Source organism: Somniosus microcephalus, chromosome 8 (assembly GCF_052327205.1).
Source record: "Somniosus microcephalus isolate GS21.2 chromosome 8, FLI_Smic_1.0, whole genome shotgun sequence".
NCBI classification, from domain to species: domain Eukaryota; kingdom Metazoa; phylum Chordata; class Chondrichthyes; order Squaliformes; family Somniosidae; genus Somniosus; species Somniosus microcephalus.
In genome coordinates, this window is record NC_140994.1 from 91,334,001 (window position 1) to 91,352,141 (window position 18,141).

Consider the following 18,141-nt stretch of genomic DNA (forward strand, 5'->3'; position numbering starts at 1 on the left):
AAGTTAGAACCATTCTAGTGGCAATGCAAAGCAGCCACAACAAAAGGGAGGAGTTCACAATATTGAAGTGAACACACCTGATGTTGAAGAACTAGGCATTAACAGTATCTATGCCACTAGCGGCAATGCTAGCAGTCGTGAGAAAGACTTCCATACAAAACTTTTGATCAACGAGCAATATGTTGATATGTGTATCGACACGGTGGCAGACTGCTCTATCATCATCATGGGTATATATGAGAGTAAGTTTAATCAAATACCACTTACAAAGAGTACCGTAGAGTTAAAAACCTACTTCAGAAAAATCCTAGACATGTGGACAAATGGAATGTACAGTTCAACACAATGGCCAGTCAGTAAAGCTGCCTATTATTGTAGCGAGCTACAACAACAGGCCAACTCTCAGGGGCAAAGACTGGTTGAGAAAGTGAAAACTAGACTGGAAAAATGTCTTCAGTGTAGATGCTTCAAAGAAGTGACTCGATACAATGCTAAACAAGTACGAAAGCATGTTCACAGACAGTTATGAGGGCATCACTGGGTATGGCGTGCATATCCTCATCAAGTCCAATGTGAAGCCTGCCTATTGTAAGGCAAGGCCGGTCCCCTATGTGTTGAAAAGTCAGGTGGAGGAAGAGCTAGCGAAGCTGAGCGAGAACGGAGTGCTAGTAAAAACTGACAAAAGTGAATGGGCTACCCCGATTGTGGTAGTTCCCAAAGCAGACAAAACTGTACACTTGTGCAGTGACTACAAAGTTACTGTCAACCAAGCAGTTGACGATGAGCAGTGCCCGTTACCTACATCACAAGATTTCTTTGCAGCACTCTCTGGGTCAAAGGATTTTTCCAAGCTTGACCTGTCGCACGCTTACGCTCAGCTGAATGTTAACAAAGAGAGTCAACAGTATCTCACCATCAACACACACAAGGGACTGTACTCATACACCAAGCTGCCGTATGGTGTAATGTCCTCCCCCAAAATCTTCCAGGCTACGATGGATAAGATTTTGCAAGGAGTTCCAAAATGCTTATGCAATCAAGACAATGTGCTGATCGCAACAAGCAGCAAGGAAGTCAATCTAGAAGTTTTAGATATAGTGCTTCAAAGGTTGAATGCCCACAATGTCAAATTGAAAATGAGAAAATGTGCTTTTTTGCAGCCCGAGGTTGTGTACCTTGGTCTGAAAGTTAATGCAAAGGAAAAGGTTGATGCTGTCATCAATGCTCCAAAGCCACAGAATGTGTCTGAGTTAAGGTCTTTCCTTGGAATGGTCCAGCAGTAAGCACGTTTCTTACCTGAGTTCGCGACCATGTTAGCTCCATTGCACGAGCTCCTCAAGAAGGATGTCCAGTGGAAGTGGACGAAAGCACAACAGAAAATTTACGATGCTTGTAAGAGAAGTCTCTCTAGCGATGCTCTACTTGTGCACTAAGGCACAGAGCGTGAGCTTATGTTAGCGTGTGATGTTTCCAGCTATGGTGTGGGAGCTGTCATAAGCCACGTAATGAATGACGGCCAAGAGAAACCAATTGCATTCGCATCATGAACCCTCACAAAGAGTGAAAGAAACTACACACAAATTGAAAAGGAAGCAGTCACCATAGTGTTTGGAATCTAGAAATTCCAACAGTTCCTGATTGGCAGAAAGTTTACCCTGATAACCAATCACAAACCGCTCCTAGCAATATTGGGGCCCAAATCTGCCATCCCTGCAATGGCTGCATCAAGAATGCAACGTTGGGCAGTGTTGTTGTCACAATATGACTATACGATTGAATATCGCACTTCAAAGCAGACCGTAATCGCAGATGCCTTGTCCAGGTTGCCACATGAGGATTCATGTGTTGGGAGAGAAAGTGCAATTTTCACGCTAGGTGCTGTTGACAAAGACTTTCCCATGAATGCAACTGAGTTTGCAGATGAGACTCAAAAAGGACTCAGTACTGAAAAGAGTGTATGAAAACACCTTGAATGTATGGACTGGTCAGTGTATGGACACAGAGTTGAAACCATTCCATAACCATTGTACTGAATTGTCTTGTGAGCAAGGTTGTATCAAGTGGGGAAACAGAGTGGTGGTACCTACTTCTTTGAGAGATAGGGGGAAAAATTGGGTTGATTTGCACATCTCGTTAGCGCCCTCCAGGGGGTGCTAGCAGGGCACAAATCCCCTATTGCCTGGGCGCGGCGCCATTAACGCCTCCTGCGAAATTCAGCAGGAGGTTAGCGGCGGCAGTAGCCGGTAGCGTCCCACAGTGCTGCGCCACCGGCGATGATGTCATTACAGTGCACAGTGCCCTGCTTGCACCCCGGCTGCAAACTTCCCTTGTGCCCCCTGACCTACCGCCAGACGATGTGTCCAACAGGGTCAGGGGGCAAGCACATGAACTAGCAACTCATCCTGTCTGTTCTTCATTTGTTCTACCCACATATATTACAGCGAGGTGTAATCCTAAACTGTCTTACTGCAGAATGTTTTAAGTTGTAGCAGCTGGAAAACTGCTGAAAATAGTCAGGGAGAAACTAAATGGAAACATGTCCATATATGGGTTAAATGGGCTACAGTGTCACTGATTGGCTGAAGGTGGATGCCACATGGAGAAGGGAAGAACAGGAGCAAAGAACAAAGGGAAAGACAGTTTTAACACATATTCTCCAAAGACATGTTCTCCAGCACGGTGGCATAGTGGTTAGCACTGTTGCCTCACAGCGCCAGGGACGCGGGTTCGAATCCGGCCTCGGGCGACTGTCTGTGTGGAGTTTGCACATTCTCCCCGTGTTTGCGTGGGTTTCCTCCGGGTGCTCTGGTTTCCTCCCACAGTCCAAAGATGTGCGAGTTAGGTTGATTGGCTATGATAAATTGACCCTTAGTGTTAGGGGGTTAAATACGTGGGGATAGGGTGGGATATGTGTTGGTGTAGGGGTTACGGGGATCGGGTGGGATATGTGTCGGTGCAGGCTCGATGGGCCGATATGGCCTCTATCTGCACTGTGGGGTTTCTGTGAATATCCATCTTTTGTGCTTACTGGCTTGTGTGTAACTAATTGTACTGTAAAGGGGAAAGGGAGTGGAGTTTTTACAGTGCGTTCAGGACCACTTTGTTACCCAGTACATAAGAAACCCAACCAGAGAAGAATCACTACTGGATCTAAGCATGGGAAATGAACCAGAGCAGATAAGAGAAGTAAGCATTAGAGAACATCTAGGCAATAGCAATCATAGCATATCATTAAAAATAATGTTTGAGGCAGGCTTAAGTAAGATGAAGACCAAAGTAATATATTGGCAAAAAGCTAATTTTGAAAGTAAAGAAAAAAGCATACACTAAGTACATAGACAATAAAGGAGAGGATATATTACACATATTTAATAATTCATTAGAAAAAGGTGTCATGCCAGAGGACTGGTGGATATCTAACGAGATACCTATATTTAAGAAGGGAGACAGAGCATGTCCAAGGAACTATAGACGAGTCAGTTTAACATTGGTGGCAGGAAAAATAATGGAATCCCTACTAAAGGAGAAAATAGAAAAACATCTAGAAACCAAAAGTATAATAATGAATAGTCAACATGGATTTCGAAAGAGAAAGTCGTGCGTGACCAACCTCACTGAATTCTTTTAAGAACAGAGAGATTAGACAATGGTAATGCAGTAGATTTAATACATCTAGATTTTAAAAGGCCTTCGATAAGGTACCACATAATAGACTAATGAATAAGATCAGAGCATGCGGAGTCAGAGGACAATTAGCCAAATAGATAGCTAACTGGCTGAAAGACAGAAAGCAGAGAGTAGGGGTAAAGGATAGCTATTCAGAGTGGCAGTAGGTGGGAAGAGGGGTCCCACTAGATAGGCACATGAAGGAGAAAGAAATAGAAGGATATTTTGATAGGGTTAGATGAAGAAAGGTGGGGGGAGGCTTGTGTAGAGCATAAATGCCAGCATAGACAAGTTGAGCCGAATGGCTTGTTTCTGTGCTGTAGACTCTATGTAACTCTACGTAATCATTAAAATTATTGATGCCACTGTGGCGGAGCCACTAAGGGAAACCAGTCAATTGTATATAATTCCCTTTAATAATATGTTGGCTACAGCCTGAGTCTGTGGCCTAGAAATTCAGTTGGGCGCGCCAGCCGTTAGCGCCCTAGGAGGAGTAGATCTCGAGCGCTAGGCGCTTAGCGCCCGGGCGCAGTGCGATCTGCGCCTCGCCCCAACTTCAGTACACATTTAGCGCCGGCGCAAAGTCTTAGCGCGCGCCCTGCTGCGCGCGCAGATCATGACGTCATTTACTAGTGCAACGCCCTTTGTGCGCCCCGAACCGGAACTTCACTCGCGCCGGGCCATTGTGCGCCGGGCGGCCCTAACGACTGTGAAGTGGAACGGTACACAGCCGAGGCAGGCCGCGGGGAGCGCTAATTAAAGGGCACTTACCCTGCACTATAAAGGCCAGCCATTTTGCAGCATTCACTCTTGTGCAACGGTTTTTTGGAGAGAGACCAAGGAGGAGAGCTTACTGGTTTGGACCAACACTAGGACAGGTATTTTTGGCTCAGGCCAGAGCTTAGCAATTATCTTTGCCTTCATTGAGAGCTCAGTGTTTGCCAGCATATAATGGGGGCTGCACTGGGTGCCAACGCTGACTTTCAGCCTTATGCCAGAAGGGCTTACAGACGCCGTGAGAGAGTGGCAGCCCTGGCTAGACGCAGAGGGGGCAACAGGCGTCGCCAACTGAGGCCTTACCCACCCAGGGTATACCGCCAGCAGTCCTCCTATCTGACCATGTCTGCCGCAATGTGTGTAAGGAGGCTGCGATTCAGAAGGGAGGTGGTTGCAGACATCTGCCAGCTGCTTCAGAGAGATCTGCAGCCACAGCTGATGCACAGGACGTCTCTGTCGGTGGCAGTGAAGGTGACGGTGGCTCTCAACTTCTATGCCACCGGCTCCTTCCAATCCGCTGCTGGGGACATCGCTAACATCTCCCAGTTCGCTGTGCATTGCTGCATCCGCCAGGTGACTGAAGCCCTTTTCAGAAGGAGACATCAATTCATCTCCTTCCCCATGACCCTGGACAAGCAGCAGCAGCGTGCAGTGGGATTTGCAAGAATAACGGGCTTCCCCATGGTGCAGGGCGCCATTGACTGCACGCATGTGGCTTTGCGGGCACCTCTGGAGCATGCCGAGGATTACCGCAACCGGAAGGGCTACCATTCCCTCAACGTACAGCTGGTGTGTGACCACAGGCAGCACATCCTAGCTGTCAATGCCCGCTTTCCAGGCAGCAGCCACGATGCCTTTATCCTGCGACAGACTACTGTGGCTGACATGTTCCAGGCACAGCCTCCCCCAAAAGGATGGCTTATTGGGGACAAAGGCTATCCTTTGTGTACCTGGCTCATGACCCCGCTCCGCGCGCCCATGACCCCTGCTGAAGAGGCATACAACGAGAGCCATCAAGCGACTAGGAACATCATAGAACAAACAATCGGCGTCCTCAAGCAACGGTTCCGCTGTCTCGATCGCTCCGGGGGAGCCCTCCAGTATTCGCAGGAGCGAGTCTCCCAATTCGTCGTCGTTTGCTGCATGCTGCACAACCTGGCTATCCGCAGGACTCAGGCACTGCCACCTCACGTTGGACCCCCACCTCAGGAGGAGGAGCAGGAGGAGCATGAGGAGGAGGAGGACGAGGAGTACCAGCCCAGGAGGGAGGCAGAAGGTCCAAGGGCCGCCCGTCGGCGGCTTATTGAACGTCACTTCTAGGCCCCCTGTCAGGGAATGGCTTGTGCCAATGAAAGAACATGATTGCAGCCGCTCCGCAAGCCCTCAGCCGGTTAAGGCAACAAACACTTCAAAGATCAAACATGGACAATGTTAATAAATAAAATGCTTTATTGTACAAACTCAAGGCCCTTCCCACATGAAAACCAAAAACAGACGAAACCCCCAAAAAACACTCAAACACATTACTCGCTCCCACAACCTGGAGAGGATTAACAAAACAGTGCAACTAAAATGGCCGTCATCCTCGGCCTTCGTAAAAAACAAACATCACATCCTCGGCCTTCAAAAAACAAACATCCAATTCTCGGCCTCAAAAAACAAACATCCAATTCTCGGCCTCAAAAAACAAACATCCAATTCTCGGCCTCAAAAAACAAACACAACTGGCCACACATTCGACTTTTTGGCCCGCTAGGGCGATGCTTTGGCCATCTTTGTGTGGCCCCTGCCCGCCCTGCTGCTCCTCCTCAAAGTAAGGCCATTGGCTGCTGCAAGGCTGGGGGCAGGCTCCAGAGGGGCACATGTCGTGACGGCAGATGCCCTTGGGGGTCGGCCTAGTCGAGGTCTGGCCGTCGAGCGGGCGGCTGTTGAATGCTGCAGCTGTGGCTGGCCAGCATCAGTCGCTGCAGCAGCTCCTGGCAGCTCCACTGGGGGAGTGGCAGTGGCGGCTGGAGGAATGGGGGCAAGCTGGCGGATGGCAGGCGCTCGCTGGTCGCCTGAGACACTGGCACTCGCCCGGGCCAGAACTGCAGCATGCGCACCAATCTGCCGAGGGACAGACCGCTGTGCTGCTGCAGCGCGCCGGGTGCCCTGGCGATGCCTGGCTAACACAGCGAGTGTGGCAGCAGTGAGTGCCCGTGTTGACCTGTTCAGTGACCTCATCAGAGCACCCAGTGACTGCACGGCACCACTGATCAGCTGCCCACTCGCTGCCTGAGCTGCCCCGAATGCCGCCCGACTCGCTGCCTGCTCTGCCCCGAATTCCGCCAAACTGTTGGCCTGTGAGGCCCCGACGTCGGTGACACTCCGAGAGAGGGACTCGATGGCCTCAGGCAACCGTGCCTCTACCTCCATGAGCTCCGTGTGCCGGCGCTCCAAGTCCGCGGACAAGTCCTCGAGGCGTTCCATCTCCTCGGCGAAGACCATCTCTGGACTGGAGGCCGGACTCTCCCTCTTGGGAGAAGGCCGCCGAGCTGGCCGACCCTTCCTGTGTTGCTGGACGCCGCTGGGCCCAGCAATTGGACTCCCCTCCGACCCTTCCCCCCTCTGGGGAGAAGGCCGCCGAGCTGGCACCCCCCTCCCGCGTTTCTGCAGGCCGCAGGTCCCATGAGCTCCCCTCCCCTCCGACACTTCCGCCACGCTCCCCTCCAGGGAAGACGTGTCCCCTACATTCGCATGGGTTGCCATGGCTGAGGGTTCCCCTGATGGGCCGCCTTCCTCTTGCTCCTCCTCCTCCTCCTCTTCTGAGCGGCTGTCACTGGCAACTTCAGGGACCTCCTCCTCACCATCTGAAAGCAGGAAGGCACAAGAGTAGCTTTAGAGTGAGGAGAGGGCATCAGCGAGGGATGCATGAGTGGTGGCATTCAGCGCATTGGTCGGACAGTGGCAAAGGATGTAGATCTGATGCGCAAGTGGGACGAGAGAGGTCCAAACGTTGATGTCCTTACCATTGGTGCCCAGAACAGGGTCGGCATCTCCACATGCAACGGGGCCAATCACCCGGCCACCCATGATGCGCTCCACGCGATGTTGCAGCTCGGTGAGCGGCTGGATCTGGGGTCGGCCTCCCCCGGTCGCAGTCCGGCTCTTCCTATTATTGGCCAGCTTGGCCTGCAAGAGAAAGGACGGCCTCTAAGTACAGTGTGTAGCCCTGATCTTGTGTGCACTGCCTCCCATGGTGGAATAGCCTGGCCAGTGTGTCGCCCTGATCTTGTGTGCACTGCCTCCCATGGTGGAATAGCCTGGCCAGTGTGTCGCCCTGATCTTGTGTGCACTGCCTCCCATGGTGGAATAGCCTGGCCAGTGTGTCGCCCTGATCTTGTGTGCACTGCCTCCCATGGTGGAATAGCTTGGCCAGTGTGTTAAGTGCAGAATGTGCAATTGATGTTCATGCCTGTCCCATAGCTGCTGGATGAGGGCTGGCCATTAGGGCTTTCAGGTCCCTTTGCCCATAATGTGAGGTGCACATGCAAGGATGAGGAGGTCACTGGAAAGGGTACTCACCCTGACAATCCGCGTGAGGTCATTAAACTTTTTGCGGCATTGGACACCGGTCCTGGGGACCTCGCTGTTGGCTGACACCTTGCTGGCGACATGCCTCCAGGCTCTCCGGTAGGCGCGGACCGGCGCCTTCCTGCCATTGTCCGGGTACAAAATATGGCGCCTCTTCTCCACACCACCAACCAGCACACTCAGATCACGCTCTGAGAAGCGCTGCGCTCGTTCACGGGCCTTTTGCATGGCTTCAGGCGCTATTTGGGTCCAGCAGCAGTGTTCAGGCCTAGCTGGAGGGCTCCACTATCCAGGGCATGGCAGCAGACCAAGTCGACCCTTCCCCCTTAAGAGCTGGCCGGTGCCAGGGTGTCTGCTGTCAATCACGAGATGGCCGCACCTGTGCTGCGCCTGGCCTCGGCGCTCTCGCTCAGCACCTCCGGCTTAGCGCCTGAAGAGAGGCGTCCAGCGCCAGTTTTAGCGCTCGAGCAAACTCTTAGGGCGAAGCTAATGAATATTGGAGAAGTGGCCTCGATTTGGCGGCGGGCGCAAACTTTAGCGGCCGCCCGACTTTACCGCCCCAAAAGTGGCTACAATGAATTTCTAGGCCTGTATCTTTGTTTTCACTGTTTACATGTACAGAGCGCGATCACTTTAATAGCGTGGGTAAACGCGATGACGTCACGCTGTTCATCACGTGATCCCCCACCGGCGGGAAAAACGTGATGACGTCAGCCATGGGACTGCCCTAGCAGTCCTCGTGGAGACTCCGAACTAACTAGACCTCTATTCAATGTTCTCCTGTAGTTATCTGTTAAACTCTGTTACTTTTCATTAAACCTCGTTTATTTGATCGCCTGAGTGGACCTCAGTCTTTTGGATAGGAACTAGACATTCCTACATTGGTGACCCCGACTTTTGCAAACAGTTTTCGCAGAAGTTACTGAACATGGAATCGAACGCCGTTGCTTTGAAGCTACCACAGTTCTGGGAGCAACAGCCAGCCACGTGGTTCATCCAGGCTGAAGCCCAGTTCGCAATCAGGAACATCGTTGTGGATCAGACCCGTTACTATCACGTGGTCTCCGCCCTCGACAGCGCCACAGCCTCGCGGATCGTCAGCCTGCTTGGTAATCTACCAGAAGATCGCAAGTATGATATGATAAAGGCGCGGTTGTTACAGGTCTTCGGGCTCACGAAGTCGGAGTGCGCCCGCCGGCTGCTCAATATGCCCGGCCTCGGGGACTCCAAACCGTCCGAGCTCATGAGCCAAATGCTCACGCTCCTGGGCTCCGAATCAGAATGCTTCCTCTTCAGGGAGCTATTCCTCAGCCAGCTGCCGGAGCACGTTCAGGCTGCCCTAGCCAGGTCGGAAGTCACCGACTGCGCAGAGCTGGCTGCCGATGCGGACAAGGTCTTCGCGGTGACACAGCAGTACTGCGCTGCCACGAGGCGCCCATCCCCCACAGACGCTGCTCCAGCCCCTCAACCTGCGGGGTTGTGCTTCTACCACGCCTGTTTTGGCGTGAAAGCAAGATGCTGCCACCCTCCCTGCAGCTTTTCACTTAAAAAAAACAGCAGCCACCCTGTCGAAAGAGGACCAGTTATAACGAGCGCCCCGCGGCTGCGATGGCAATCGGTAATTCGGGAAAACTCCTCTTCATCAACGACTCCCTATCTGGTCGACGTTTCCTTTGCGACACCGGGGCGCAGCGTAGCATCCTACCCGCGTCAGATCTTGATCTACAAGTTGGGGGGCACGGCCCCTCCCTCCAGGTGGCTAATGGCAGGGCCATTCTGACCTTCGGAAGCCGGCGGGTCCAGGTGTGCTTCGGCGGCCAGCGGTTTTATTGGGATTTCATCACGGCCAAAGTCTCTCAAGCCATCCTCGGGCGGATTTTTTGTGCGCCAACGGCCTCCTGGTGGATGTACGGCACCGCCGGTTGATCAATGCGGCCACTTTTCACTCCATCCCGTGCTACCGCGGTAACATCGTGGCGCGCACTGTCTCCTGCACGTCCCCACCTCCGGATGACTTCACTCGCCTCCTCGGAGATTTCCCAGACCTGACCAGACCCACTTTCTCTTCCACGGCCACAAAACATGGTGTCGAACACCACATCACCATTACTGGCTCCCCGGTCTACGCACGGGCCCGGCGCCTCGAACCTGGCAAGCTCGCGGCTGCGAAAGCGGAGTTCAACACGATGGAGTGGCTAGGGATTATTCGCCGGTCGAATAGACCCTGGTCTTCGCCTCTGCACATTGTTCCGAAACCTGGCGGCGGATGGCGGCCTTGCGGCGACTACCGACGCCTGAACGACGCCACTACTCCTGATCGGTACCCGATCCCTCATATTCAGGATTTCTCTGCACATTTGGTGGGAAATACCATTTTTTCAAAAGTCGACCTCGTCCGTGGCTACCACCAGGTCCCCATACACCCGCAGGACATCCCAAAAACTGCAGTCATCACATCAGACAGCATTAGTAGTTTGATGATTTAAGTGGACGAGGGTCATAACCTAGTCGGGGGATAGGATAGTTCTGGCAGGTTTTGTGCCTACTTGGGTAAGATGAGGTTTGTGCAACCCGCCTTAGCTATAGCTACAAACCCCCATCCAATTTAACCTCTAGAAATCCTCCTCGTCCTCCAGCTTCCATAGAGTGAGAGGAATTTTAACATTAATACTTATACTATCAGTGATGGTTGTTGCAAATCAAAGTACAGGTACAACTATCCTGAGTGATAAAAGGAGACAAAGGTTAAAAAAAGGTAAAATGTTAAACTGAAATGAAAGAAAAATGCAATAAAAGGAAACCAAAAAGGCTAAAACAATGTTTTTTTAAATCCAAAACCACTTAAAGACCAGGAAGTGACTTGTGGCTGAGTACGTGCCCACTGTGTTGTGCATCTGTTAATACAGGCACATGTCAATGACGCCATGCTTTTGGTGCTACTATTCGGAAAATTCAAGGCTGGGAGACATACCTCCATCTACTTGCTTATTTCACCTCTAATGAGGCTTGTGCACTTCACTGGTGTGAACGCCGGCAATGACTGGTTGGACCGAATGGCCTGTTTCTGTGCCGTATATCCTATGTAACCCCATGTAAACATGTTGCCCACCCCAGGGCTGCCTAGTTTAAAACTATTAGGCAGAGCTTCACCAGCGCTTTTGTGGCGCTCAGTCTCTTCCCTGATTTTGTATACTAGGTGCACTCTTAAGTTGCTTATGCATAGGAGTGGAAAATATACTGTACTCCATGTCTGTTTAGATGGTTTGTGCTGTACAGAGAACAACGTGCATCTCAGTACTAGGTATACAGGGAACTCAGATGATTACTTTGTTGTCAGACAATCATGTGGCGGACTCCTCGGGGGAGAGCAAAGGCTAGATCGGTGGCTGCTTCATGATGTACAGGAAACTATCTTTTAACCGGCACCTAAATAACCGGAAATCTCTGTTAACTGGCAAAATTCAGGAGTAGGTTCAGGTAAGTTTTACTTCATATTAGTGGCAGTTCCTGGATCTGTGGCTGTGTAACTGGGGTTCGTGCACTTGTTGCTAAGCAACAGGGATGCTTGGTCTGTGGCCGGAGTTCCTGCACATGTTGCTAAGCAACAGGGAAGCCTGGATTTGTTGCTGTGTACGGAGCTCTCGTACCTTTTAAACTATAGCTCTTGTACCTTTTAATCTATACCTCTCTGTAATCCGGACTTTTTGATAAACCGGCACCACGCCGGTCTCGTTGGTGCCGGATAATAAAGAGTTTCCTGTAGTACATAAGTAGCAACACTGACATCTCATACTGCTGCATGATCATCAGATCCGAGCTGAGACAAGGTACAAGACTGAAGTGAGGACCAAACCTTTGAGGTGTTGCAGCATTTTTGATACTAAGTGCTCTCAGAAGGTCTTGCCATATGTCCTATAACAGGAGTGCCAAGCTTTTTATTTTTGCAGGCTGCTTAGATAATAACCTGGAACCTTATGAGCCACATAATTTTCATATGTCTCCAGTTGTTAATCTTGGTGATTTCATTTAGGACTTATCCGTCAATAAGGCAACAACAATAAGAATAAGCTTTACAAACGTCCAGACCCTCAAAAGTCAAACATGAAAACCAGCAATTAAGAAATATAACTGAGTTGCCTATGCTTTGTAGGCTGGATTGCCAGGACCCAAAGGCTGGAGATGGGTCATGGGTTGTAGTTTGGGCATCACTATCCTAGACAGAATTGGTAAAATCATTGTGGCTTGGTGTATGATTCATTATATGGCTCTACCCTGGAAGTCAATGAATTACAGAGAATTATGTAGAATTTTACAGCACAGAAATAGGCCTATGCCGGTGTTTATACTCCAAGCCTCCTACCACCTTACTTCATCTCACCCTATCAATATATCCTTCTATTCCTTTCTCCCTCATGTACTAATCTAGCTTCTCCTTAAATATATCTATATACTATTTACCTCAGCCACTCCATGTGGTAGAGAATTCCACGTTCTAACCACTCACTGAGTAAAGAAGTTTCTCCTGAATTCCTTATTGGATTCATTAGTGTATCTTATTTTTATGGCCCCTAGTTTTGGACTCCCCCACAAGTGGTAACCTGTGCTGGAGACCAAATGCGAAGCAGTTAAAGAAGCAGTTGCAGTAACAGGAAGATGAAGGAGAGGAGGCTGTGCACAATTACATTATTAATGGCACCCACTTCATAGGTGGACCAGAATTAGGATAATTGATCTTCTGCAACAATCTTGTCTTCACTTCCTGGATATCTTCAAACACAGAGGAACTGTTTCACATTTAGATGTTTACAGTGTACATAAAAAAAGTAAATTAAATTGATTCACTGATACTGCAAGGATTCAATAAAGCTGTTTATTGTTCTAATTGTAATTGTCTACAGTACATGCAATGTGATTCTTAGCTGTGACTGTACCCTATGTGATGTAATGGGCTACCACATATTCCGTGTCATGAACTACTTCTAATGGGAGGGTTAAGTGTGAAGATTGCTAATGAGATGTCCTGAGTATAACTGGGTTTCTGCTGGTGCTGGACCTCTATCTGTTTCTGGTAGTAAAGATCCAGTAGATGTTCTAGGAATATCATTGGAGGGTAGCTAATGTTACCCCACTCTTCAAAAAAGGTGGTAGGGAGAAAACGGGGAATTACAGACTGGTAAGCCTGACATCGGTAGTGGGGAAAATGCCAGAGTCCATTATAAAAGATGTAATAGCAGAGCACTTGGAAAACAGTGACAGGATCGGACAAAGTCAACATGGATTTACAAAAGGTAAATCGTGCTTGACTAATCTACTGAGATTTTTTGAGGATGTAACTGGTAAAATAGATAAGGGAGAACCAGTGGATGTGGTGTATTTGGACTTTCAGAAGGCTTTTGATAAGGTCCCGCATAAGAGATTAGCGTGTAAAGTTAAGGCACATGGGACTGGGGGCAAGGTATTGACTTGGATAGAAAACTGGTTGGCAGACAGAAAGCAAAAAGTTGGAATAAACAGGTCTTTTTCCGAGTGGCAGGCAGTGACTAGTGGGGTACCGCAGGGATCAGTCCTTGGACCCCAGCTATTCACAATATATATTAATGATCTAGACAAGGGAACTAGATGTAATATCTCCAAATTTGCAGACGACACAAAGCTGGGTGGGCGTGTGTGTTGTGAAGAGGATGCCGAGAAACTCCAGGATGATTTGGACAGGTTGGGTGATTGGGCAGAAGCATGGCAGATGCAATATAACGTGGATAAATGTGAAGTTATCCACTTTGGTGGCAAAAACAGGAAGGCAGATTATTATCTGAATGGCAATAGATTGGGAGAAGGGGAAGTGCACCGAGACCTGGGTGTCCTTGTGCACCAGTCACTGAAGGTAAGCATGCAGGTGCAGCAGGCGGTTAAGAAGGCAGATGGTATGTTGGCCTTCGTAGCGAGAGGGTTTGAGTACAGGAACAAGGATGTCTTGCTGCAGTTGTACAGGGTCTTGGTGAGACCACATCTTGAGTATTGTGTGCAGTTTTGGTCGCCTTATCTGAGGAAGGATGTTCTTGCCATGGAAGGAGTTCAGCGAAGATTCACCAGGCTGATACCTGGGATGGCAGGAATGATGTATGAGGAGAGATTGGGTCGATTGGGCTTGTACTCGCTGGAGTTTAGAAGAATGAGAGTGGATCTCATTGAAACTTATAAAATTCTGACAGTACTGGACAGACTAGATGCAGGAAGGATGTTCCTGATGGTTGGGGAGTCCAGAACCAGGGGTCACAGTCTAAGGATAAAGGATATGCCATTTAGGACAGAAATGAGGAGAAAATGCTTCACTCAGAGAGTGGAGAACCTGTGGAATTCTCTACCACAGAAGGCAGTAGAGGCCAATTCATTAAATATATTCAAGAAGGAGTTGGATATATTTCTTAAGGCTAAAGGGATCAAGGGATATGGGGAGAAAGCAGGGACTGGGTACTTAATTTGGATGATCAGCCATGATCACATTGAATGGCGGAACAGGCTCGAGGGGCCGAATGGCCTACTCCTGCTCCTATCTTCTATGTTTCTATGTTTCTATGTAAGGCGTTAGAGAGGAAGCTGTGTGTGATTAAGGGAATCGAGGAGCTCTTGCCCCTGATGGAGGGAGAGGAGCTGTTTAAAACAGTGAGAGGCCATATGGTGGTCTGGTAGAGAAAAAAAGGGTTCTCGGCCGAAGTTGTTGTATTGTGCTGCCCACTTCTGTGCAGAGAGAAGTGACGATGACACAGCCAGGCTGAAGCTGAGATTGCAGACAGAAAACTTCTCATTGAAAAATGAGATAGTTCCTGTAACAGAGTTGCTTAAAAAAAACCTGGGTTGGACACGTGAGGAATAACAAAAGGGTTAGAAAAAAGGCAAAAGTTAAAAGCCCACAAATAAATATCAAACATTGAGAGAAAAGAAAAAGGACAAATGAAAAGGTTTTCCACAGATGCTGCCTGAGCTACTGAGTGTTTCCAGCATTTTCTGCTTTTATTTTAAAAGGAACTGGCTGTTGGATTTCTGCTTGTTGGAAAGTCTCTCTGAAAGAGAGTGTGTGAGGTGGGAACTTTATGCTGCTGACTCTGCTCCCTTTTGTTTCCATGTTGAAACTTTTGTAACCCTTGTGTATAAGTTACCGTGTTACTGTTCTCCTCAGTTATATTCACTTAAACAGTGATATCTAAGAAAGCCTAGTTAAATAAAAGTTATGAGGAAGTCCAGTTTAAGGTTGTGTTGCCCAGGCTCCGCTGAGATTTACAGTCGACCTGGTTTGTCTCAAACTGGTAGCACTTCTTTGATCTTGAAAGTTCACAGTGATGCTATCAACTGCTGCTTGATTTGCATTTCTTAAGGATGCAAACTTCCAAGTTTTATTCTTTCAACTTTCAACTTCCCAGTTCCGGCGAAGGCTCATCGACCTGAAACGTGGACTCTGTTCCTCTCTCTACAGATGCTGCCTGACCTGCTGAGTGTTTCCAGCGTTTTCTGTTTTTATTTCAGATTTCCAGCATCCGCAGTATTTGGCTTTTGTTTCAAGTTTTATGGGGTGGTCTTCCTTTCTTTTCATGGTGCTAAAAGCTGTTTAATCGTCTGTAGTCCTGTCTTTGATATTAGGAGTATGTGGAGCAGTTCGATTATTGTGTCTTCTATAAGCACGAGCTGTCATAAGTGTTAAGTCTGTGAATTATTTAGTTAATTAAAACACAGACTAATGAGTAACAATAAAAACAGGTCTTTACTGGTTGGAGGTAGGGACTATACTGAATACAAGATTACTGCACAGTGCTTATATACCGGTGTGTTCACCCCCGGTATTACGTCTACAGCAGCCTGAGAAAGTAGTACATCTCTTAAGGTGGAACAGGCTTAAGCTCTCTTAAGGTGGAACAGGTTACATACACAACACTCCTCCCTTCTTAGCTTTATAGTCATCCCCCCATTTAACATAACGTAATAACATATATACATATATAACTTCATGTTTAACGTAACATATCACAGATTCAGTCTCTGCGGAAAACAGTTCACAGATTCAATCTCTGTGGTGTAGTCGGTTCACGTTACTCATTCAATAGTCCTTTCATGGATTTAACACCTTGAACTTCCGAACTGATTTGGCTCCGTTCGGAGGGACCACGTATGTGATCTGGTAGAGGTGATAATGGTTCAGATGGGTCATCTTCTGTTTTTCCTTTTCCTTTTCTGCTTCTTGGAGACTCTCTGGGCTCCATTGTCAGCTGCCACAGCTGCCAGCTGCATACGCAGTTCCTCCTTCTCTTCCTCCTGTTTCCGTCGTAGAGCCAGCTTCTCCCGATGTTCCGTAGACTTTTGGTGCTCCTCCATGATTTCTGCACTTTGGGAGTCGAAGTTACAAGCTGGGCAGGACAGGACATCGTAATATTCGGTGTCGTCCACCAGGTCATGGTAATATTCGGTGTCGTCCTGAGCTAGACCAGTGAGAGGGTCGTCTATTTCCTCCATACCCAGCTGGACGTTAGCCAGCTCTTGTTCCAAATCCAGACATCTTTCCTGAAGAGACTTCTTCATGTGTACCTCTGCATCCAGCTTTTTCTGGGCTTTCAGCAAGTCGTTTACTAGTGACCTCATTTGTGATTTTAATACTTCAACTTCCTTTGGAGATTGATTGCTCGGACTATGCAATCCCTCTACCGGAGCAGCTGTTTCAGCGGTCTGTTGTTCTACATTGACGTGAGTCAGCATACTTTTGGCATCCAATGGCTGCTCTGTTGCAGTCGTTTCAGTCTGTGTCATCACATCAGCCATCTCAATGACTTTTGAGAGCTCCGAACCCAATTCCTTTGAAGATCGCAGCTCGTGTTCAAGTTTTTCCCATTTCAGAGTCTTGTCCCTCAGCATATGAAGGAGTTGGCTGACCGTTAACTCTTCTGACACCAGATTATGGCACGCACCTTCAGAACCTGAATCAGCTTTGATTCGTTCGGCCTCCTCGCGCAGATGGTTGGTGTGCTCCTGCTCCATTTTCTCCATCAGTTGCTTCTGTTGACTTTCCAGATTCTCCCACTCTGTAACAAAGAACTTTTTTATTTCATTCATCTCTTGCTCAAAACGGCGAATCATTTGTTCTAATTACTGTTGTAGTTTGAAATGGAGTTGAGTTCGAGCCCAGTGTCCCTCAAAAATGTGCATATCAGTAGACTTGACAGACTCAGAATTCTCTGTTAAACTATGTTGTTGTTGCTCAGCGGAATTCTGTGCTGAAACTTTGTCTTTTGCACATGGGTTGGTCTTACCATCATCAGTTCTAGAGTCTGGGCTGATTATCTGCACCGAGTTCTCACTCTTTATGGCTTTTAGTGAATGCCAGTCCATATTTATGTTTCTAAACCACTCCCGGCCTAGTAGTGGTGGACCTCCCTCCGGTAGCACATATAAGTCCATTACTTGACTTCCTTCGCCCTTGTTGGCCACTGCAACCTTTATTGTCCCGATGGGGTACACTCTCTGCCCCGTGTAGGTTGTCAATATAATCTCCGTATCCTGTAGGGGAATATGTTGGAATAACCTTCTGTAATCTTTCTTATTCATGACCGACAATGCCGATCCAGTGTCCAATTCCATTTTTACTTGGACTCCTTCTATCTGAAGAGTAACCCAAATTGTCTGGAGGTCTGCACCCTTACCAACGTTGAGTACCCTTAAGCTAGCCAGTTCAATACTGCTTGCGTCTGAATCGGACTCCTGTTCGGCCACCTTGTGTACCTTTGCGTATTTCCCTTGCGGTGACTTCTTGTTGCTGGTCTTCTTCGCTGACCTGCATACTCTAGCTATATGTCCAAGCCTACCACAAGTTCTACATTCTTGGTTTTTAAACCAACACTGGTTCTGATCATGCGTTGTCTTTCCACAACGATAACATTTGCCAGAACTCACACCCAATTTGTGTGCACTGAGCTCCGGTGACCGTAGCTGCATTACTGCCGTGCCTCTCGCTGCGGCTTCGTGTGCTGCTGCCATAGTGACCGCCTTCTCAAGCGTCAGCTCATTCTCCTCGAGCAGTCGCTTTTGTGTATCTTGTTTAAATAAACCACACACAAATTTGTCTCGTAGTGCATCTGTCAGTCCCGT

General features: G+C 48.6%; 1 protein-coding gene across 1 annotated transcript in view; it reads right to left on the minus strand.

Annotated features, from left to right (window-relative positions):
• Positions 1-18,141, minus strand: part of LOC147113688 (catenin alpha-3-like) — a 3,852,991-nt gene that overhangs the window by 3,126,498 nt on the left and 708,352 nt on the right. The window lies entirely within an intron of this gene.